This window comes from Callospermophilus lateralis, unplaced genomic scaffold (genome assembly GCF_048772815.1).
Source record: "Callospermophilus lateralis isolate mCalLat2 unplaced genomic scaffold, mCalLat2.hap1 Scaffold_112, whole genome shotgun sequence".
Lineage (NCBI taxonomy): Eukaryota > Metazoa > Chordata > Mammalia > Rodentia > Sciuridae > Callospermophilus > Callospermophilus lateralis.
This window is the reverse complement of record NW_027511460.1, coordinates 2,567,032-2,590,640: the sequence shown is the minus strand read 5'-3', so window position 1 is coordinate 2,590,640 and position 23,609 is coordinate 2,567,032. Positions and strand designations below refer to the sequence as shown.

The window sequence follows — 23,609 nt, the reverse complement described above, 5'->3', positions numbered from 1 at the left end:
AGCAGTGCACAGTGTGGAGACCTGTGAGGGAGTCAAAGGCCGCTTCTCTGCTGGCAGAGCTGTCAGGGTTTGGCAAGAGGAGGTGGGGCCCCTTGGAGTAGGAGCAGAGAGGAGGGAGGCAGGTGGTAGTGACTGTCACTGTGACTTCTCTCTTTTCCCCTGGCAGAGCTTAGGTGGCTTCAGGAGGGTTCACAGAGGAAGTCAGCCTCAACCCTTTGGGGCTCCAGCTCAGAGCTGAATCAGAGCCAGGCTGTGAAGGAGGAGGGATGGGGATGGAAAACCAAACACCAGAGAACAAACAGGCAGAAGGTAATGCTGGGAACACCCAGCCAGAGTCCTGGATGAAAATCCCAAGTTCTCTCTCAAGGCTGGCCTCCAGCATGACCTAGCATGAGGACTTCACTGCTGCAGAAATATAAACTGGGAAAGTGTTTATGTTCTGTGGGTGAAACACATTGATCTGCCTTTTCCATTTCAATCTTTGTTATGCAGTTGGGGGATGAATTCTCCCAGTGGTGTGTTCCAGAACCTTCAAAGGCATATTAACCAAACATTACAGATACATAATGATCTTTTCACAGTGAATCTCTTTCATTGTCAGCAAAGACAAAGGCCCTTCTCTTAAGTACAGCTTTGGCTCTGAATGTTCAGCTTTTGCCTCTTGTCATTGGCAAGAAATTGATTCTTCAATCCTTGCAACTTTGGCAATGATAATGGACAGAGGGTGGGAATCTCTAACCAAAGAGAGTGTTTCACACACTGGGAATTGAGGTGTGAGGATTCTTAAGCTGCAGGCCATGAACATTCAAGGGTTGGTAAGGTAGAATTCAGGGAGCTCTATAAACTCAAATGGGAAAAAATTACCTCTTTAATTTTGCTCATGTCTGAAATTTAGCATTCCCTTATCTGAAAGTGCAGGAAACAAGCCACATCATGCTAGTAATTCTTTTGACTTTGTCACCAGTATAAGTCATGGGTATTTTGATGTCACTTCACTGCTGTTTCAGATATTTATGATGATTATACTCAACACTATTTTGAAGTTATAATAATTATTAGGCCTGCTACAAGATCTTGTTATTTTGAGCATAACAAGAAGTATCATCAAAATAAAACATTTTGATGACTGTTTCAATATAATGGATTTCTTTGACATCTTAGATACTGTATTTTATTCTTAAAAAAAAAAAGATTACTTTGAGGAGGAGTGTGCAGACCACATGGCCATATTGCTGGTGGATTTAAGGCACACATGGCATTCTCCAGACCAGGGAGAAATCCAGACTCTAGAGCAGTCATGAGATGCTGAGTCCTACACAGAGAATTCCACAGTGGTCTGGCTCCATGTGTCTCTACACATGGGTGAGAGAACGCAAAGCAAACATGTGCCTCCAGACACAACTCCAGGGCCTTAACAAAGCAACTTCTTACTAGTCTACTCCTTAGATATATCCAGCAAATGTTAGCATTCACCAAAATGAACTTTGAATTTTCTCAATCATTTGCAGCAGAACTTCAAAATCGTTTTATTTTAAAAAAAATAACAAGAAGAAGAACCCCTCCAACAACCAGTTTCTCCAGATGGCCAAGAATGTGTGCCGCTAAATCACAGCTGATAAGAATGGCTAAGGGCTGATGAATGGATTTGACAGTTGCTGCATCCAGTAGAAAGAAAGAACATCTGTAAGAGGGATGATGAGAGAATCAAAATTATGGGGTGACATCTCTTAAATCAAGGAGTCAGTTATGAGAACTGACATCCATATCTCCACTTGCCCTAAGGATAAATAAGAGGAGTGGTTAAGATTTGGAAGTGATGATTTATTATATTAGCCAGAACCTGAAATTCTGCAGAAAATATGAAAAATATTAGCAATCTTCACGGGCAACCTCAAAATAAAAAGTTTGGAAAGAAACTGAGTATTTTTACTAGAGTTTCTAATATAGCTATGTAGGAAAGTCAGGAGAGAGGGAGAGGGAGATGGAGAGAGGGAGAAAGAAATGTTTGATAAGATCCAGATCAGTAATATATCAGATAGTACATTAGTTTTTTATACATTTATTTATGTCATGTAATACTTTCAAGATTTTGATAATGTATTATTAACCCGAATCTTTCAGATGGGGGCACCGAAGCTCAGAGAATGAAACAAGTTGACTAAGGTCACAGGATAGTCAGTGGGATTTAAACTCAAGTTTTTTGACCCCCCGGGTCACTTATCCCATGATTTTAATCATAAAAAAATTATAAAAATCTCTGAATCATTATAATTCAAGAAGTAGTTACAGGACTGAAGGATCAAATTTTAAGTTAAGAACATAAATAGCAGTGTGGTAACAGGTTACTACATATTGTTAAAAGTGATATTATGATTTCAAATAAAATTGTTTCTCATATGTATGTAGAAAGCAAATGAACTTGTCCCTCATTTAATCATTAAACAAATATAAAAGCAGCACTTGGAGTCAAATAGCTCCTTGACAATCTACCCATTTGTCAACACAGTCCTCCCTATGCCTGTTGTCTAACATAGAACTTTCATTTCCATTCCCTGTTTATAGGAAATAGGAGAATCCACCTGTGCACGAGAATGACCAAATTTCACTCTGTTCAAATTGTGTTTCTGCATCAATGCTATCTCTTACCTACTGCATCTATAGGGAACCTAGGGTTAGGGTAGCTACTATCAAAAATTGTGAAGAAAGCAACAAAAGCAAATATCATGTTCATGCCAATGAAGAGCACTTCACCATCCATGTGCCTCCTCTCATTTCAAGCAAAACCATAATGAGCCAGGGAACATATTTTAGGTCCTTCTCGAAAGCATTTCTCTCCCCCATACCACAAGATATTGTGGCCTGCAAGCTACAGACATCAGATGATACTTTGGGGTCATCTCAAAGGCCTTGTCCAGTCCCAACTTTCCATGATTCCAGAAGGTTTAACAACTGTAAAGACAGAAAAGCCTCCGAGGGTGTCTTTCATAATGTGCTGTAGCCATCAGAATGCAAAGGGTTCTTGATTTAAGTTTGCTTATGTGAGACTACCCCTGAGCATTTCATGCTGCAGGAGTTATTCATTCAGTTTGAATAACTGGGGCAAGTTCTAGGATTTCAAAGACTAAGTAAATAACCTACGATCAGAAAATTCAATTTGTTCGTGAGGTGGAGAAAGGCATCCTGCCCTTAAGCAGTCAGATGGAAAACATGCAAACCACAGTTTGTAGAACAGAAAAAGAACATTGAAAGCCCTTGCCCAGAAACACAGACAGTGCAGGAAACATACTCAGCAGAGCCAGCATGTCTATTGTAAATGTAGGAAGCAGGAATCTCAATCCCAATGAAATTGCAAGCCAAGTAACCAAGCACATCACTCCCAGACCACCCCCTCCAGTGGGGAGCACAGGGGAGCCTATGGGATTCACTCATGCAGAGAAGGGATTGGAAAAGATTCTGGTGGAGCCAAATGCTCTCTGGGTCAACACAGCTATTGTGGCAAATAGCAGTGATAGGCAAATATGGTGTGTGATTTGATAAGGCCACTTCTTCATTCGGAGGAAAAAAGAAATAAATTTCGAGGCGGCTGCTTCTCCTCTCTTGGCGGCGTCCCAGGCGCCAGCCACTGCGCGCGGAGCAAGCCAGAGAGAGGGCGCGAGCCGCGGCGCTGCCTGCACCCTGCGGCCTCTGGCAAGCCGGGGAACCAGTGCGCGTGCGCGGCGGCGGCCTCCGCGGCGACCGGGGAGCGGACGGGCGGGCGATCGAGCGGTGCGGGGCGCGAGGCGAGGCCGGGCCTAGAGCGACATGGGGGACCGGGAGCAGCTGCTGCAGCGGGCGCGGCTGGCCGAACAGGCGGAGCGCTATGACGATATAGCCTCCGCCATGAAGGCGGTGACAGAGCTGAATGAAACTCTCTCCAATGAAGATCGAAATCTCCTCTCAGTGGCCTATAAGAATGTGGTTGGTGCCCGGCGATCTTCTTGGAGGGTCATTAGCAGCATTGAGCAGAAAACCATGTCTGATGGAAATGAAAAGAAATTGGAGAAAGTTAAAGCTTACCGGGAGAAGATTGAGAAGGAGCTGGAGACAGCGTGCAATGATGTCTTGGCTCTGCTTGACAAGTTCCTCATCAAGAACTGCAATGATTTCCAGTATGAGAGCAAGGTGTTTTACCTGAAAATGAAAGGTGATTACTACCGCTATTTGGCAGAAGTGGCTTCTGGGGAGAAGAAAAACAGTGTGGTAGAAGCTTCCGAGGCAGCCTACAAAGAGGCCTTTGAAATCAGCAAAGAGCACATGCAGCCAACACATCCCATTTGGCTGGGCCTGGCTCTCAACTTCTCTGAGTTCTACTACGAGATCCAGAATGCACCTGAGCAGGCCTGCCTCTTAGCTAAACAAGCCTTCGATGATGCCATAGCTGAGCTGGGCACATTAAATGAGGATTCCTCTAAGGACTCCACACTCATCATGCAGTTGCTTCGAGACAACCTCACCCTCTGGACAAGTGACCAGCAGGATGAAGAAGCAGGAGAAGGCAACTGAAGATCCTTCAGATCCCTGGCCCTTCCTTCACCCACCATTCCCATCATCACCAATTCTTCCTTGCCACAGTCACTAAATATCTAGTGCTAAACCTATCTGTATTGGCAGCACAGCTACTCAGATCTGCTCTCCTGTCTCTTGGGAAGCAGTTTCAGATAAATCATCATGGGCATTGCTGGACTGATGGTTGCTTTGAGCCTACAGGAGCTCCCTTTTTGAATTGTGCAAAGAAGTGTGTTCTGAATGAGGCATTTAACTATGCCTATTAATCTATGGAAAATCTAGGCAAAAGTAATTGGGGAGTTTAGAGAGGAGAATTAGCCAACACAGGCTATGGTTGATATTTAAAACAAGCTGATAGTGTTTTGTTAAGCAGTACATCTTGTGCATGCAAAAATGAATTCAGCCCTTTCACCTCTTTCTTCAGCTAGTGGAAAACTGTTAAAGAAAGCTGATACAGAGAGACAACTTGCTCCTTTCCATCAGCTTTATAATAAACTTTGATGTGAGGTTTCAGTAGCACCTTGTTTTGCCTCTTTAAATTATGATGTACACAAACCTTTTAAATGCAATGCATCTAAAGTTTTGATATGTGTAACTTTTTCTTTTTTCTTTTTTTTTGGTTGCAATTGTTTAAGAATCATGGATTTATTTTTTGTAACTCTGGCAGTAGTCCTTGTGTATCTTGACAGCACCATGTGTGTCAGCCCATGTCAATCAAGACAGGTGATTATGAAATCCCAGACCTAAAATAAATGTTTTGAAATTCAAAGGGTAAATAAATGCTGCTTTGGGGATATTAAAAAAAAGAAATAAATTTCTCTGAAAATAGAAGGAAAAGCTCATGATAAGCACAAATTAATTATTGTAAAGGATCTTGGAGAATTGCTGTGAATGGGGTGACAAAAATTACCTATATTTCCAAAATTGGATTATTACTACTACAAAATCTGACTGTCTTTTTGTTCACGGGTGCCCTCTTTTCCACATCAAAGAAATTGTGATGTATAAAATCAGACCCCACAGTGCTTATATTGTCTTGGGATCTACTGCACTGTTGGAGTAGTATAACTAGGGTTATTGCTATCTAGCCTATTTGCCACTTTTGTGCAATTTTGAAAAAGATCTTCCCCTTTTTCTAGTGGATGCAGTCCACACCAGAACACGCATTTTGGTAAGCAGAACTTGGGCTGGATTTCAGCCCCACTCTTACCCTCAGCTGGGAAGACCTGGTGCAGTTCTGGGTGCAATATTCTCTCTGTCACTAAGGGGTGGGTTTTGCTGGGTATTCAGATCCATCATACATCAAGGAGTACAACAGATGCTCCTAGTGCCTGGCTATATCCCCTCACTCACTCCAGAGGTCACCTGCAACTTCACCTTTATGTGTAAGCCAGGACTTCTCACCTCAACCTTCTTTCCTCTCTGCTTGAGGACTTTTTATCACTTTAGGAGCATATTGATGGACTCAGAGATTAATGCCCAGGAATAGTCTTCAACCAAAGAAGAGTAAGTAATCTCCAGTCTCTTTGCCTCTGGATGGGTCCATCTTAGTTGATATTAGTTGCCTGCATGGTGTCCCATAGGGTCCTCAGCAGGATGGAGCCTCAGTTGCCCAGAGTGGTCATCCGCTCATTAACACACCCTCTTTTGATTTTCTTTTCTTCCCTTCCTTTGACTGAATTCACAACCCCAAATGTGATGGTGTTAGGAGTGAGACTTTTGCAAGATAAAAAGGTTCTGGAATGGGATTAGCACCCTTATCAAAATGACTAAAGAAAGCTCTCTTCCCCTCTTTTTCCCCATATAAGGACACAGCAAGATATCAGCAGACTATAACTCAGAAGAGTCAAACTTGACCACGATGACATCTTAATCCCAGAGATGAGACTCCAAAGCTGAGAGAAGTAAATTCTTGTTGTTTGTAAGCGACTTGGTCTATGGTATTTTGTTACAGCAGTCTGAACAGACTAGAATCCTTTCTTACTCCTTCTTCATATGTACTATGAAATCCTTACATACAAATTCTTGTCTCAGTGTCTGATTTTGAGGAAACAAAATGAAGACACTGGGCTTCCTTGCTGCTAGAATTCTAACACTTGGCTTGATGTACAGCATTTGGAGTTTTAAATCTAATTTGGTCAGGATGTGAATTTCTTCATGAGTCGAAGTACTATTTCACAAGACAGATAACATCAAGAAAGTAGCAAATCACACCATACAAGGAGAAGTGGAGTGTTCACTCAGAGAACTTACAATGGGAAAAGAAAATTTCTATGACTGTATTAAAGTGAATGTACTTAAAGAAAAAGCAAACTGTAGTTCTGCAGTTAGCAGAGGGGAAGAGGAGGGAGAAAACTGAGTGTCCGTGCTTGTTAACATCTATGCAGTATGTTCAGGTTTAGTGTGATCATCTTGCTTGTGAGGTAGGAGGATTGAATGAGGGATGGGAAAGAGATTATTTCTTTGACCCTCACTGCAGGAGCTTGCTGGATGCTGCCTAGAAAGAGAAGTAAATGTTTATGAGCAGAAACACAGCATGGCACAGTTGCTGTTCATCTGTCCATTGAGTTTTAAAGTTAGCCTCCAAATCTGGTAACCCAGTTCAGGCATCCATGGAGCTCTACATTGACATATGCTCTACATATGACATAACTCTGTGGGAACCAACAGTACACAAGCCCTGTTCTTAAAGAAATTGCAATCTGATAGAGGACAGAAGACATACCAAGACAGTTGGCACAAGTAAAACCTGCCTCCAAATTCAAGATGTTTAAGACTTTAAGCATTTTCAGAACAGGATTGCATTTTTTTAACACATGTATATGGCCTACAAGAAGTGCCATGAACACAGCTGGAGCTCATAGGTGGTGTTTGAATTACCCAAGGAAGAATTTTATTCTGTAACATAAAGTTCCTTGGAAAAAGAGAGAAGACACGAACTCATTGTGAATAGGGTAATAAGGAAAGGCTATATGGAAGAGGTGACTTTGAAGCTGATTGACAGTTTCACAGTAAAACATACCCAAGTAAAATGGGTTCTATGAAGTTCCCCTTTGCTTGTCAGTAGAGATCTGGGCTCCAGTGTGGAGAAATGTCCTTTCCCCCATCGGTGGTAGTATCCCAGGGATGCATATTCAGTTCTGACTTATTAATATATATTTTTAATGGTTTACTCTTGAAATAAAATCTCAGCCTTTCCTTCTCTTGACATCAATGGAGAGGTTTAATTTCACAGCTTTCTCTGCAGCGAAGGGACCAATGTTAGTTTATACTTCCTTGTTTTTCAGAGACATGCTTATAAGTACAGCACATATTTGAAGATAGGAAAGAAAAAATGAGAAAATGAATGCTATTTGGGAGAACTGAGCCTCTCAAAGAGAAAACAAGAGGCTGCTAAGTAGATTTGTGTTTTAACTTGTAATCCTTCTTGCTCCCAGCTTGTAGCCACCTCACTCCTTCACACCCTATCTTGATTTTCCTCTGTCAGGGATCATAACAATGCCCTCAGGGATGCTTCATGTATGTCAGGGGAACAGCAGCAAGAGTTTATATGGAAGACCTTTACTTAGGGAAACCCTTTGACAGGCAGGGTTCCCCCAGTGATCAGAAGGTACAGAAATTAGCTTTTCATTAACTGGTGAGCCCTATGAAATTGCCATTTTTGTGGGTCAGCAAATGGTTGATTAGCAGCAATTTTACATGGTTCAAGCCAATAATTTGGTAGGACAATTGACCTGTCCCCCAGGAACATAAAATAAATCTTGAAGGTTTTCATTTATTTCCTCTTTCCTCTTCCCTGATTTTAATTGCAGCATGTCTCCATAGTAGATGTGCTGCATGCAAACTCTTAGTGATCTGCAGAGGTCACCACAGAAAGAGTAGACTGATTCTCAGTCCATGAGATGGATCATAGACCATGCATATTCTTGGATCTGTCTCATGGTCATACCTCTCTGAACCCTTCCCCGTGGTGCTGCCAGAAAGTTCCAAGTTTCTGCTCCTCTGGGATCAGTCATCTTCTCCCTCTCTGGCCATTCCCTCTAGATCAGGAAGATCCTTTAATTTTGGTCTTTTCCTAAGCTTTTCCAAAACAACTCTGCTTCCGTCTATAAACTTCCCTTTCCTTTATTTCTCCAGTGAATTTACTGTGTTCTAAAACTTTGTGTCTTTGGAAAGCAAAAGCCAGAAGTTCTTGGAGGTTTTCTACTTTCTGATTATAATACAAACTTCCCCTGGGGCAAGGTAAAGCAGAGCCTACTTAAATGGGACAAGCGCAGTGGGAGGGAAAAGTGGAGGAAAGACATAATTACCATCACAAAATATTTAGCCACAAGGAAAATATATGGTAAAGTGGTAGAGTTAGAAATGTACAAGGACATCATATTCTTAATAATTTTGTTCAGGCTGGACTTTAATTTTTCTGATGTTGTAGAGTATTTAAGACCCAAAGAAGAATTCATGCCATCATTTTGCTCCAGACCTTCCTCCTCAGGGGAAGCAAATTAGCACAGCCCCCCTCCCTCAAATGATACAGGGCTGATGTATGTTTGTGAGGTGGATTTGGGTTGATTTCTACTCTGTCTGAACTGGTTTAGTACAAATAATCCTAATAAAAGCACAGGAATCATTTCCAGACACTGAGGATGAGAGTAGGACAGGCCAAAGGAACTTCCTCTCTCAGCCCTAAGCTTATAGCTCCTCCTTGCATTTTTTTTCCTCCTGAAGCCATTCAAAATTTTTGTTTCAAGCCAGCTTCAGGCTCTTTGCCACCCATTCACACGTGGGTGGCACTGGTTTTTGTTTAAAAGAAAACTTTTTTTTTTTTTTGCTTGACTTTCTGTTTGCCTAGTTACCGAGGTGATCGACTCGGCTATTTTGAAAGCTACTTTTCAGAAGCCTTACATTTTCTATGCACCACTGATAGCAAATATTTCATGCCTGAGTCAGAGAGCCGAGGTCTTTGTTGAGGTCACCATGTGGTGCCTTGACTCCATGGTGTCCTCGAGATACTGCCAAAGAGGCCGCACACCTGGTGAGCTGGAGGACATGTCACCCTTTAGAAAAACACATCTGTTCAAGAGTGGCAGTGCCAGCCGGGGCCTTGAGACAGGCTGAACAAAGGCAGACTTGGGGATGATCTAGAGATGACAGTGAGCAACAAACACTAAAGGCCTGGCTGACACACACTGCCCCAGAGTTTTCTATTAAACCCTGTTGTTTTCCAACAACTTTGAAAAAGAGATGCAAGGGCCACGCAGGAGGAATATATCTCAATGAGAAAAACCATTGTGCCAGATAAGAAATGAAAATGAGATATAATACTAAAGATGGACTGAAGTATCCTGTGGTGTCAGCAAGTAAAAAAATGTTTATGGATGAATTATTATTTGGGGACAAGAGTTTGAATGCCAAGTGGAGGGAAACAAAACTGTTGTTTACTGAGTCAAGACCCATTCTCTCATTAGTTCCTCAGTGTGTAAAAGGAGATTCCTGACTTCTCATGTGGAAAGAAATGGGGGCAGGCCTAGGCTTGTTGAGGAGGCTGAGATGTGAGCAGATGAAACCCAAACCAACAGTGGCAAGGATGAAAGGCTCCTAAATGGCCTCAGAAAGACGTGGGATGTGGCCCCATGTACTCTCTCTCACCATATAATCCAGCATGAATTTTCTTCTGCTCTGGGCAAAAAGTAGTACAGGTTGAAAGACAGCAGTGAATGGCCGCTTTGCTTCATGACTGTGGCCATGAAAGGTGCTGAAAAACCAAAGGAAAATCTTTTATTGATATTGATTCAGTTCCACAATTATATAATTGTCAAATTTGAGACCTTACAGTTAGCAAGTTTCTCCACTTATAGGAAAAAAAAATGTTACTTGAAAGGAATTTAACTTTTTTTTTCCTCAAGAGCTATTTTTAAAATTATTATTATTATTATTATTATTATTATTATTATTATTATTGATACTGGAGATTGAACGCAAGGGCACTTAACCACTGAGCCACATCCCCAGCCCTTTTTATTTTTTATTTAGAAACACGGTCTCACTAGGTTGCTTATAGTCTCATGCTAAGTTGCTGAGGTTGGCATTAAACCTGTGATCTTCCTGCTTCAGCCTCCTGAGATACTGGGATTACACTGCACCAGGCTTCCAAGAGCTTTTAAGGAAATATTTTTTCATGACCTCAGATATTCTGGGGCCAGTGAATAGAACTTACTTACTGTCCAAAGATGGTGGAATGGTTTTCCAATCACACTATCCCAGGTAGGGCATAATTATTAACACTGCCTCACAGCAGATAAACTGATCAGAAGGGTAGGAGGAACTTGTCTCTAGGCCTGGGAAAGAACAAGAAGGCTGGATGCCCACAACCAAGCACAGAGCACAGATCTGTGCTTCAGTCCTTTCCCATCTCTTCTCACCTTGACATACCATTGGAATTTTGAACAAAGACTGACAGGTACTGAAACTTTCTTGGGGAAGATTAGCCTCAGACATTGATAAGGCATCATAAGAATGCAGCTGCTTACTATGGAAAGAGCATGACCCGGCAAAGAAAGAAAATGAATAATTGTGAAAAGAATATTTTTATACACAATATGAAACTAGAGACTTTTTCTAAGTTCATTTCTTTCTTTCTTTCTTTCTTTTTTGTGCAAAAACGACAGCTAGACATATCCATCAAAGTTCTGGCTGGACTAGAAGTATATACCTGAGAAATGGCCACTGACAGGTCAGCCTCCTCTCATGGCTTGTCCCCTTCCCACACAGATCAGTTCCCAACCCAGTGCTTTGGTAGCACAATGGAAGAGTGGGAAGAGTCCCGAGTTTGCAAGCTGTGCTTATAACCACATTATGTTCTCTATCACGAAGGGACTTTGTAGCCTTGGAAAAATCGTTCAACCTTTTTTGCACCTTGGTGATCTTCTCAGTGAAAGGGGGTGCTCCTACTTTCCAAATGCTAACGGTTTGTTGTGAGGGTCAACAAGAAAAGACAAAGGAAAGAATGTCCAGGGAGAACTGAAAAGTACTGTGCACACCTGTGAGTTCTGTAAAACCAAGCTGTAAGGTGGGTGTTCTTTAGAACATGGCTTCCCTGCATAGAAGATCCCACTAACCACAAATATAAAGCCACAAGTGATGACATGTTTAAGAACTACTGAAGAGTGCGTGCATTTCTACTCTCTGAGGGGCCTCCTGGTGAACATTTGATTCCTTTCAGCTTTCTCGAGGAGGGACCACATTTTCCTGAATTCTGCCATTTTTCCTCATAAAAAGTCCCCTCCCCCTCTTTATGCAACATGTGGTGATATGAAGGACAGTGAGGGTTTGACTTTGCGGTCCCTCTGGATATATTCCCCAAATTAAGATTTTATAATTACTTTCATCAAAGGTATGTTGTCAGAGGCAAGCAAGACAAAGTACTGGATTTCCATCGAGAACTGGCAAAATTTCATAAATCCCAAGCCCTGAATTCTTCAGATTTCAGAGTCTGTAGATCAATTTCAGTAAAACAAAGAGGCTAAAGAGGGGGGAAAACTGTATCACCTTGAAACCATTTTGTATTATGCTGAACTAATACAGAGAACTTTCCCCTGTTCCACCACTTAAGACTTAACATTCTTTGCCCTTGTGCCAAATTTAGGGTTTGGGGCCAGGGGGTGTAGGTGGCAGGGAAATGTATATTTTTTTTTTATATTCACTCAAGACTCTACTTCAATTTTTATTACAGGCCCCTGAACTCCCTAGGCAGGAAGAAATTTTGAATGAACTCTGCTTTTAGTGACCAGGAGTGGAGACATAAAAGAAGCTTTTCAGCCTCTCTGGTTACAGAGATAAGTACAAAGGGTAACTGGCATTAAGTCTGTAGTAATAGCTGCTATAAGTACTGACCATGATTTGAATCTCTCGATAACTGATTCTGGGGAGGCTGGAATATTTATCAAGCCATTAGGAGAAGCTGTTTCTTGCTGATAAGATGCCTACAACTGATGAGGTCCACCTGAAGACAGGAACCAGGCTGGGCTGGATTTACAGCCATTTGTAGAGAGAGCAAAAAAAAGTGTTCTCCTTAAGTACAGCACGAGAGATTCATCAGCAAAATTATGCAATCTGTCGCCTGGGGCAAGCCTATGGAATCCTAACGAAGCAGAGTTGGAGGGCACCCTCACATAGAAGGTGACTGGATACCACACTCTGACTTGTCCACCAAGTCACAATTTCACTGATTTGGAGGCTGAGTGAGTAGGGAGGAAATGGGATGAATGAGATGGAAAAGCTATTAATCTGTGGATCTCACCTTTCAGAAACACTGAATTATAAGGTGACAGATGTGTGATTATCCTGGGCTTAAAAAACAACAACAAAAACAACAAAATCACCCATTTTATACAAACCGAGGGCCTTAGTGTGGGTTATTACTATAGCAGAAGAAGCTGTCGTGCAGAAAACATTAAAGTTAAAGACAAACTGTAATAAAGCAGTTCTTACATTTTAGTTTCCCTCTTTGTAAAGTTTATATCTGGGTGTAACCTTGGTACCAGCTTTTATACTTCAGGGTTTTTTTTTTCTTTTTCTTTTTCCATTTCTTTTTCTCTTTCTATATTTTGCTTTAAAGAAAACAAATTGACTATCTCATACTTAAAATTATGCATTTAGTTGGCTTTAAAAATTGGAACTTGTTTTTCTAGATCGATTCTATTTTTAAAAATAAAACCTGGGCTGAGAGGAGGCTACGCTGACATACCTGCTGGGTGGACTCTCCTGCAAGCCTCTAGGCCATCGCCCTGAATGTTTTTAAGGAAACAATATCATTTTTACCTTCTCAGTTAGTTTTCGAAAGCATACAGGTTTGCTTTTAATGAGGAAGATAACTTTCCCTTCTTTCTAGGCTCAGACTGTTCATTGCCCAATATTTGCCTACAGGCTACTCATGAGACGTAAGTTTATGGAGGATTGCCTGGAAGACATGCAGTTAGTTTATTTGACTGAATATGCTATATTTTTATCTCTGGATCAAACCAAGCCATCAGAGAAATGGTTATTTGCATCTTACTGGCTTTTGTTCCTCTCGAAGAAAAATCGTTTTTACTGAGTTTTTCAATTCACGTCTGGTCCTTGCAGTGTTCGGCTTTCAGTCGTCTGTGAAGACTTCCTTAATAAATAGCTCTATGTAATTTGCTGCTGTCAGACTGGCAGTGGAAGGTGTCATCTCTTGCCTCTCCCCTCTGTTCCACGAAACCTCTGTTTTAGAAGGAGATGAACTCAGTTCTTCCCAGCTGGGTAAAGTGTGTGTGGTGTGTGTGTATGTGTGTGTGTGAATGTGTGTGTGTGCATGTGTGTGTGTGTGTGTGTGTGTGTGTGTGTGCAGGGTGGTGGTGGTTCCCTGCTTACCTTTGGTTTCATCCACAAAGACCCATAGCCCCTCTGGTGGCCCCTTGAGCCTGTGTGGTGACTAGTGCTTACTCTCTCTCTTTTCATCTTGTTGGCCACACAGTAATAGCATGGTTGTTAACAACACAGACTCTGGAGCCAGACAGCTTGGGTCTAATGTTAGTGTAGCAAACCATTGATCAAGTAAGTGAATGAATTTTTTAAGGATGGGCCACCTCTTGAGGCTGTATTGTTTGGGGCAAGTTTCTTAAGCTCTCTATACTTCAATTTTATAATCTCTCAAATAGAGATAATATTAATATCTGTGTCCTAGAATCAGGATGAGGAGTTTAAAAATTTAAAGTGCTTAGGAAAATTCTTGGTACAGAATAAATTCTATATAAATGTTAGTTATTATTCTTATTAGCAGATTGGTTTCTTCAAAAAAAATCTTTTATTACATGGATTGGAATCAGCCACCTCAAATTATTTTGGGAAAGGAAAGGAAAAAATAATTCTAGAATGTGAAAATTAAAATGTAGGATCAAAGGGACTTCAATTAAACTCAAATAATATGCTAATTTCTACTTTAATTATCTGAATGTTTGGGTAAAACTGCTTCTTTACCTGGATTGTTCTGGATGACTATGGCCATCTCTCTACCTCTTGTATTTCTCTCTTAAACACTGAGCTCAGAGGTAAAGCAACTGAAGCCAAGTATGGCTTAAGTGAATGTTAGGACTGATTTTAAGAATAATTTAATCCTCGGTTGCCACTCCTGGAGCATTTTCCTTTCCATTTTACTTTAAATGTATGTAACCCAAGTGCTTTTGGCATCTTCAAAATGTCAGTGAGATCCACAACAAAACCATATTCTGATTCAAACTCCAGTTCTTGCTGTTCTGCCACTCTCCTGGTAGCCTGTGAATAAAGGACCATTGGCAATGTACCAGGATCCCGGCTCTGAGCAGCAGCCTGGGAGGCCCTTCTCCTGTACCCCAGCCAGGTGGCTGTGCCCCGACAGAGAATCCTGGCTCCCAGAGGGCTGGGCTTTGCTTCAGAAGCAGCAGAAGCCAAAGAGAAAAATGGTTCTGTTCCAATGTGCCTTGTCCCTGCCCGGTTCAGTATCTTCCTCCAGCACAGAAATTTCAGGCACTAGCTTCTCAGTGTGGGGCTTGCTTTAGAGCCTAGACCTTATGCTGGGGATAAGCAGATAAAATATTAAGCACCAGTGCACTCCTAGAATCATTAGCACTGAATTCACAGGTAATGAATTTGACCCGAGGCTATCTGGGGCCTATTGCTTTTATTTCCCACCCACAGCATACACCTTTCAGTAATGAACTCTCACTGCACAAGTTGGGGGTACACATACTGTGTCCTCAGAAGGCTTGGAAAGTCTCTTCTACCAGACACTGCAGCCCTGGGGGCTCCAAACCCTCTGCCAGGAGCTGAGAGGAAGAAAAGACAATCACATTCCTGTCTTGTTTCACTGATGTGAAAACTCTACTTCTTAAGCCAAACTACTAATTTGAAATGATTTGGAGGTTTTTAAAAAAAAAAATCTATGAAAATGGATTAAAGTTAAGTGGTACACCTTCCCCCCTTTCCACAATTATTTTAAATTGCTTCATTAATTGACCAACATCATCTTCTTCCATTGATCCTGGGAGGCTGGTAGCTTTGGTCTCATCATCTCTGAGCACCCAATAGAGCAGTCAAGTCTTAGAGAGGAGAGAATCAAATCTCAAGCAAATAGAGACAGGTTTTGAAAGTGGTCTCAGATGCTGGGCCTGGTGTTTAAGCTTCCAAGTTTTTCTTGTTGTCTGAACTTGGTCTAAACTGATAAAGTGGGGAATGGCAATCCCCAGCATCCCTCCCCAGAAAGAAATTAAGTGGGGAGTGACAAATTTACTTTGCATAGGAGCTACCCAAATATTTTTAACAAAAGGGAGAAGCACATTTCCAGTCAAGAGAAAGTATCAGCTAGTTGGATAAGTTTTGTAGCCCAAAGTAGATTGTGGAGCCGCAAGACTTTGGAATGGAGCAAATTCCATTCATTAAACTGTCAAAGAAACTTTGTTTCATGTATAATTGTGATCACAGGCATGGGGGGGTGGTGTTATAATATCAGACTTTTGCTCATTGCATTTTGGAATATAAAAATTACACAGTTTAAATATAAGGTATTATTTGAAACTTGTTTTTCTGTACTGGACTCCTGAAGTCAGCTATGAGTTATTTCCTGTCTGGCATTTATGAAGGCTCTATTGGTCTTTTAATACAATGCTCTGAATCATAGTGAGAGATTGTAGAGATTGTGTTCAGGAAATTATCTTCAAATATGCAAAAGAGTAAGTTAGTGTGGGATAAGCTTGACTATCTGATCTTTAAATCCAGAAGAACGCTGCAAGAAAATAGAATAAGAGGTTAGTATGGGGAGAGAAAATAATTCTAATCTAATGTACTGCAATGATAAATCTATTCAAGGATGAATATGTTATGGCTAAATGCTGAGCTGTGGCTAATGTAGTATTGCAAATCACTGAACAAGTTAGTGAATGAATTTGTCTTCAGTGATTATCAGGCATAGAGACTGTTTCTATTGTATGGAAAACCCAACCCAAACTGATTCAAGAGGAAACTAATTTGATGATGTAACTAAACATTCCTGGCATATCTGGTTTCAGGCAAAGCTTTACTTAGTAGGGATATCAGGACCAGCCTAGGTACTTGTTGCCATGGCTTTGCTGTCTGTTATGTGATGGATTAATCCTTAGGCTCCACACTGGGTTTTTAGGTGGTTAAAGCTGCTATTTACTTATGTTATGTTCAAAGTAAGGTCCAAAAGTTTCATTAAGAGTTTCATGACATCACACTATTCTGATCCCTTTCCCTGAACCAATTGCAGTGGCCAGCAGATCCTTAAGTTCTGATTGGCTGGCTTTAAGTCATAGTTAGGTTGGGGTTAAGTTAAGGTTGGGGTCAGTTCTGCCATTATTACTATGGATGGAGAGTGTAGCTAAGTGGACACTCAAAGCAGAATTGGGAAATGATAAAGGAGGTAAGGTGAATGGATTCTAGATAGCCAAAACCCAGTATTTACTGTACCTAGCAAAGTCATTAATGGTAGCAATAAATAAAAATAATACATTAATACAAAACAATTTTTTTCTAATTTTATTTTTTGTGATGCTGTTAATTAAACCTAGAGGCAAGGGCATGCTAGGCAAGTGCTGTACCACTGAGCTACATTTCTCAGCCCCTCAAAAAAATTTAAGGTAGGATTAAAAATGCAACAGTATTCCAATGAATGACGATTAGTCTTCTGTGTTAGAGATATTCACGCATATTTCTGTATCATGTACATATTTCAGAGAATGTATATTAGTTAAAGACCATCATGACATTAAGCTGTGATGAAAGACCTACCATGTTTCCAGATGTTGTTACCAGCTGGTTTAGAGACCATTACACATGCTTCTGCTTGGGTTCTTACCTTTCCTGTGTTGTACTTGGATAATTGTAGTGAAAAAAAAAATCCCAGGAGCTAAATTAGGAGAGTTTTTCAGTAGTGCATAGGCTGGGAGATGATCACCCTCCTCAGCTTTCAAAGGTAATTAGGAGAATTATGCAAGTAAGAACAAGGGAAAAGTAGGAAGAACAGCACAAACATATCTGAACTTTGAACACTAAGGCAGAGTTGAGCATTTTCAAACCAAGGGAAAAATGACAGTCAGGATTAGATTGCCATTTTTCTGGATTAGTTTTATGGTGACCAGAAAGTAGCTAACATGGACCAACAGTGGATTTCTGCAGTCTTGGTACATTTGCTTTTCCACTGCCTGGAAAACACATCCCCAGCTTTCCACACCCATGACATATGTTCATCCTCAGAAAAAGATTTCACATTCCCTCTCTTAGTTCCTTTTTCTTAACGTTGGGTTTGTTTCTCTTACAGTACTTCTTGTAACTTGAAATTACTCTGATTATTTATTTTTATTGCTTGTATCTCCCCACTAGACTTATGCTCATATATCACTTACTTCTTAATCTCTGGCATCTAGGACAGTGCCTGGCACACACAGAGAATCAGCAAATGCTTGTTAGATAAATGGGACACAGAAAGAACAAAGTGTGTTGGAAATAAAATAGACAACTTTGCCAAATAAGAACAATTAAGAATCATCACCACATCTGGCAGGTGTTTCAAATGTTTTTCTGTGATAGATCGTCTTGGAAGTTTGGGAATGATTATATACCCCTTCTAAAAATATTTTTAAAATGCATCAAAATATTTTTTATTAATTTTTCAATTAAAATCAATTATGTCAGAATGCAGTTATCAAAATATTTTAAAATTTGTGATATAGTCTCCTATGTGCTTCTTTTTAAATGTAGAAAATGAGATCTAGTGATGAATCTAATAATTAACATGATTTTAAAGTAATGATGAGGGTATATATATAATGAACATTATATATATGTATATGTATATATATATAATAACCATTAGAAGGTTGTATGTAGATCATCTATAGAGGTTGTTTAGTTCTTTTTTAAATAAAATGTTGTTGTCTTTATAGAAAATGGAGCTAAAGAACTTCTTAAGTATTGCTAAGGAAAAAGAATCTGACCTGGTGACTCCACACATATATAGTTACTATTCTAGTTCTGAGATTGGATGGGTGACAAACAAAAAATTATAGAACTGATGTTGTGTACCAAGATAAACTGTCTAGCTCAGGTGGATCAAAACCTTAACATATGTGAAGAAGTTGGACGTCAGACAATTCTCTTTCACAACATGCTTACGTTTCATATCTTCCTTTTTCAGTTTATCTGAGTGAAAGGAAAATTGGTAGAGTAGAAGAAGGAGACTAGAGAGAGGGAGGAGGGGAGCAAATGGAGGAACATGAATGGAAATTGAAATGGGGTAAATCAAATTCTATGCATGTAAGATTTTGTCAAAATGAATTGAAATACTATGTATAACCATAATTCTCTAATAAAAATGGAAAAAATAATCAGTTTATTATGAGTTTTCTCTTTTCCAGAAAATAATAAAATATAAATAAATTCCAGTGACCATGACCTGATTCATTTAACCTATTTGACATGACATTATCCTTTATTATAATTTATTTTTTTCTTTGTAATGTGTATTGAACTTTATGGGGAAAGAGATTCACTCAGTCACTGTTAGTTTAGAAACATGTAAAGGGGGCAGGAATTGCAGATTTCATTTTTTTCTCTCATTTTTAATCAGAAAAGACATGGTCTATGAGGAAAGGTCCAAAAGAGAAACAAGAACTCTTGGTCGACTGTCGCTCTACAGCTCACCAGAATTGTATTTGTGCACCTCAGAAAACCGTCCATGATGCTCCTCAAACTCAAAGATGAGGCTGTGTGAGTGAATGCATTTCAATAAGGGTTTCAAAGAGATGTTTAAGAATTTACTTTTCACTATGACCCCAGGACAAACTGTGATCCTCATACAAACTTTTATTTTTATTCTTCTGAGGTATCATTAAGAATTTAGAAACATGACTATAACTTTAAAATTTTTCAAACATTGTGAGGTACAGTTATTTTAAATGTGAAGTCCACATTTTGGGGGTATTTTAAAAATATCTGTACTAGCAAGGGCAAAGTTTTCTCAAATTAAGTTTGACATGTGTATCAGTGAGTATTGAATAGGTTTTGTCTTGGAAACAAAGAACCCCTAAATATATTTATTCCAAGAAAAGTTCATCTCATACATGTTTTCTTGTTGTCCAACATAGGAACTGCTATTGATTATAGTCACCTGGGGACCAAGGCTGAGGGATACACTATCTTGACACATGCTTGCATCAACTTTATACAGATGGAAGGGAATATGGAAATCACAAACTGTCTCATAGTTCCACACATTCTTTCTTCTCACATTTTACTGTCTAAGTAGCATAACCTCCCCAAATTTTGAAGGGTAGGGAAGTACAAGTTGACTATGTGCCTGGGAGGAGGAGAGCTGGGAATATCTGTGAAAGTACTTATGCCTCTCCACCCTCTGGTTATCATATACAGTTGGCCCTCTAGGACTACAGGTTGCACATCCAAAAGTTCAACCAACCATACACTGAAAATATTTGAAAAAAATTTTGTCTGTACTGAACATGTAAGTAAACATGTAAATAAAATGAACATGTAATAGAATGTAAAAGCATGTAATAAAATGTAAACTTGTAATAAAATGTAAATAAGTGAACATGTAAATAAAAGCAGACTTTCATTTTTTTATTCACTATTCCCTAAACAATAAAGCATAATAACTAGCTACATTATATTAAGTATTGTAATCTAAAGATGATTTAAAGTACATGGGAGGATCTCAAGAGGCAATATGAAAATACTAGACCATTTTATATATGGGACCTGTGTGTCCATGACATGTGTGTCATGGTAGACCCTGGAGCCAATCTCCCAGGAATGCCAATGGAAGACTGTATTTTGTTCACTACCTGTGCCCAAGAGAAATAACACCAGGATTCTACACACTGATAGCATCAAGCTCAGAATTCAGGATTTCTGAGGGATGTTTAATTGTCTTTAATTCAGATCTAGATACAGCTCTTCTTAAGCCAGAGATTTGTGAATTAAAGATGTGATATATTCCCTCTATATGCCTAATATGTAAGGGTGGAATGCAAACTCAGAAACCTCAGTTAATATTAACATTTAAAAAAAGAGAAGAATGAAATATACATAGGAATTTTGCCATCTCTCCAGGCAGGAGTGGGAAAGAATTGAAATATTCCTCAATTTACCCGATTCTGCTCTTTCTTCCTCTGAGAGGCTTTCCTTTCCCTATCATGTCACTGGTCATGTGGGGAGAGAGCATTGGCGATTGTGCCCTCCATGGGCACTGCAGCTTGCTTACTCAGCTGGTGGAGGTAGCCCAAGGGTAATTTTAAGCCACAATCACAATCTGTTTAAATCAGGCTGGTGGGTCAATTGACAGCACAACCCTCTCCCAAACTTGGTTAACTTCTTTTGTATTTGATTCTAAGCAGCCTCATATGCCAAGAGCTCATTCACCATCTTTTTCCTGACATGGTTCCTAAATGTACTGCGATTCTTTGCTTTCTATCCTTCATGTTCCCTCCTTTTTCTCTACTTGATTGTTCGTTCCTTGGATTTATCAAGCTTCAAAGGGAGAGTAACACTCTTAATCTCCTTCCCTTGAATGTTTTTGTCTAATTGAAAGGATTTATTGGGCCTCTTCTCATTGGAAACTGAGACATCTCAATTTGTTCAGAGGTTTTGCTTTGTTGTTGTTGTTTCAAATTTTGTGTGATTTACAGGTATTATTGTCTGTTATTATAACCATCTTGGTGTTTAGTTATATCTCATAGTTTTGATTTGTATTTCTCTGAGTAAGGACATTAACATCATTTCATGTCATTATTGATCATCTGCATATCTTTTTGGTGACATGTCCATGCAAATACTTTTTCCACTCTTTCATTGACTTTTCACCTTTTTTGTTTTTGTTGTTGTTGGGTTGTAGGTGTTCTATATATTCTAGATATGTCTCTTATCAGATATATGATTTGTGGATATTTTTCCCCACTCCGTATGTTGTCTTTCACTTTCTTGTTGGTGTTCTTTAAAGCACAAAATGTTTAAATTTTGATGATTTCCAATTTATCCTTTTATTTCTCTGGTTTGTTTCCAATTTATCCAAAGTGTTGTATATAAGAAACAGATATTATAAAGATGTCAAAACCCAAAGCTATGAAGATTTATTCCTATATTTTCTTCTAAGAGGCTTTTTTTTAAGTTTTAGCTCTTACATCCATGTCTGTCTATAATCTACTTTGAATTAGTTTTTGTTTATGTGTGTGGTAGGGACCCAAATCCACTCTTTTGCATGTGGCTGTCTAGTTGTTCTAGAATAATTTTTTGAAAAGACTGTTCTTCCCATCATTGAATTGTCTCTTCATCTTTGTTGAAAAGCTTCCTCCTTTATCTGCCCTTCTCTCTTCTTTTCCTCTCCTTTCTCTTCCTCTTTGTTGTTGTTAGTCATCCTCAGTTGTTGTGAGTCATCCATTATTCCTATTTTCCTGCACACCTGTTCTTTTGGTCTCTACAAATCTTTCTCTTATGTAGGTCTCTCTCTTTTTATTTGTTGGTTATTTTGGACTCAGTTCCCATTGCCTTAAGTAAAGGAATTCCTTAAGCAGGGGAAGATGGCATTGCTTCTCTAACTGACTGAGTAGTGAAGAAAAAAGCAGGCCAAACATCCCCTAATGGTCTACCTGGAGTAAGGTCCAAGCTCTCTTTTTACACTCTTAGCTCAGGCTTAGAAAAGCAATGACCTAGAAGAGATTTCTGCACTTCCATGTTTATTGTGACACTCTTCACAATAGTCAGGAAATGGAAACAACCCAAGTGTTCAACAACTGATGGATGGATAAAGAATATGTGGTACATAGACACAATGGAATACTATTCACCAAAAAAGGATGAAATCTAGTCACTTGCAGCAACATGAATGGAGCTAGAGGTCATATGTTAAGTAAATTAAGACAAGTTCTGTGTGATCTCACTCACATGTTGACTCTCAAAACGTTACTCTCATAGACGTTGAGAGTAGAATGGTGGTTACCAGAGGCTAGGAAGAGTCAGGAGGAGAAAGGAACAGTGCAAGATTGATCAGTGGGTACTTAGTTATAGTTAGAGGAGAGGAATAAATTTGATTCCATTTCATAGTAGATTAATTATAGATAATAATGATGTTATGTGGATTTCAAAACAATTCCAGAAGAAAATATTTTGACTATTTTTTTGCCATAAAAATGCTTAAAAATTTAAGTGATACATGGTTACTTTGATCTGAGCATTACACAATGTACACATGTATTGAAACATTACATGGCATCCCATAAATATGTGTGGGTTTATGTGTTAATTAAAAATATAAACAAATAAAAATGCAGAAAAGAAAAGACACAGCTTATCTATTCAGCTCCCTTGGGTCTCTTAAATAAATGAAGAACCATATATTTATAGGAAACCACAGTTCGTCTTCCTCTCTAGGGTCCTAATGTGATTCTAAGTTCTTCCCAGTATCTACTACTTTGTGGTAAGCAGAAGAGTGTCTGCTTATCTTTAGTTGCTCATGCTGCCCACTGCAAAAATTTTTTCTCCAACATTATCTCCACAAATACGGTGAGCTCTGTTGTCTGTGGTCTTCAGTAGCCTATTTCCTTAGCAGAAGCAATAAAGAAATGAAGTTGGCTATGAATTTTTATCAATATCTGAATAAATTTTAAAAAGCAATCTGAAAAGGCAGAATATAATTTCAATGATAGTTGTGTTTGTGGTGGTGAAAAATTGACAAGTTTCATGACTATCAGAACAATGTCACCTTTAAAAAAATTCATATGAAACTGTGTTTTGGTATTGTTTTAGTCAGGGGTCTCAACAGAGACAGAATCAATGTGAGATATATAGATTACATGGAGATATCTGAGAGGGGATTTATTAGAGGAACTGGCTCATGTGATTATAGAGGCTGAGAAGTTCTAAGTCCACAACCTGGAGAATCAGAGACCAGCAGCATGACTCAGTCCAAATCTGAAGGTGTCTGAAGGAGGGAGGCCAATGGTGTAACTCTCAGTGTGAGGCCAAAGGTCTGAGAATGTTAG

At 39.5% G+C, this 23,609-nt stretch overlaps 1 pseudogene; it reads left to right on the top strand.

The window, feature by feature from the left end:
• Positions 1-3,801: 3,801 nt before the first annotated feature.
• LOC143640083 (14-3-3 protein eta pseudogene) lies at positions 3,802-4,984 on the top strand (annotated as a pseudogene).
• The last annotated feature ends 18,625 nt before the right edge of the window (positions 4,985-23,609 follow it).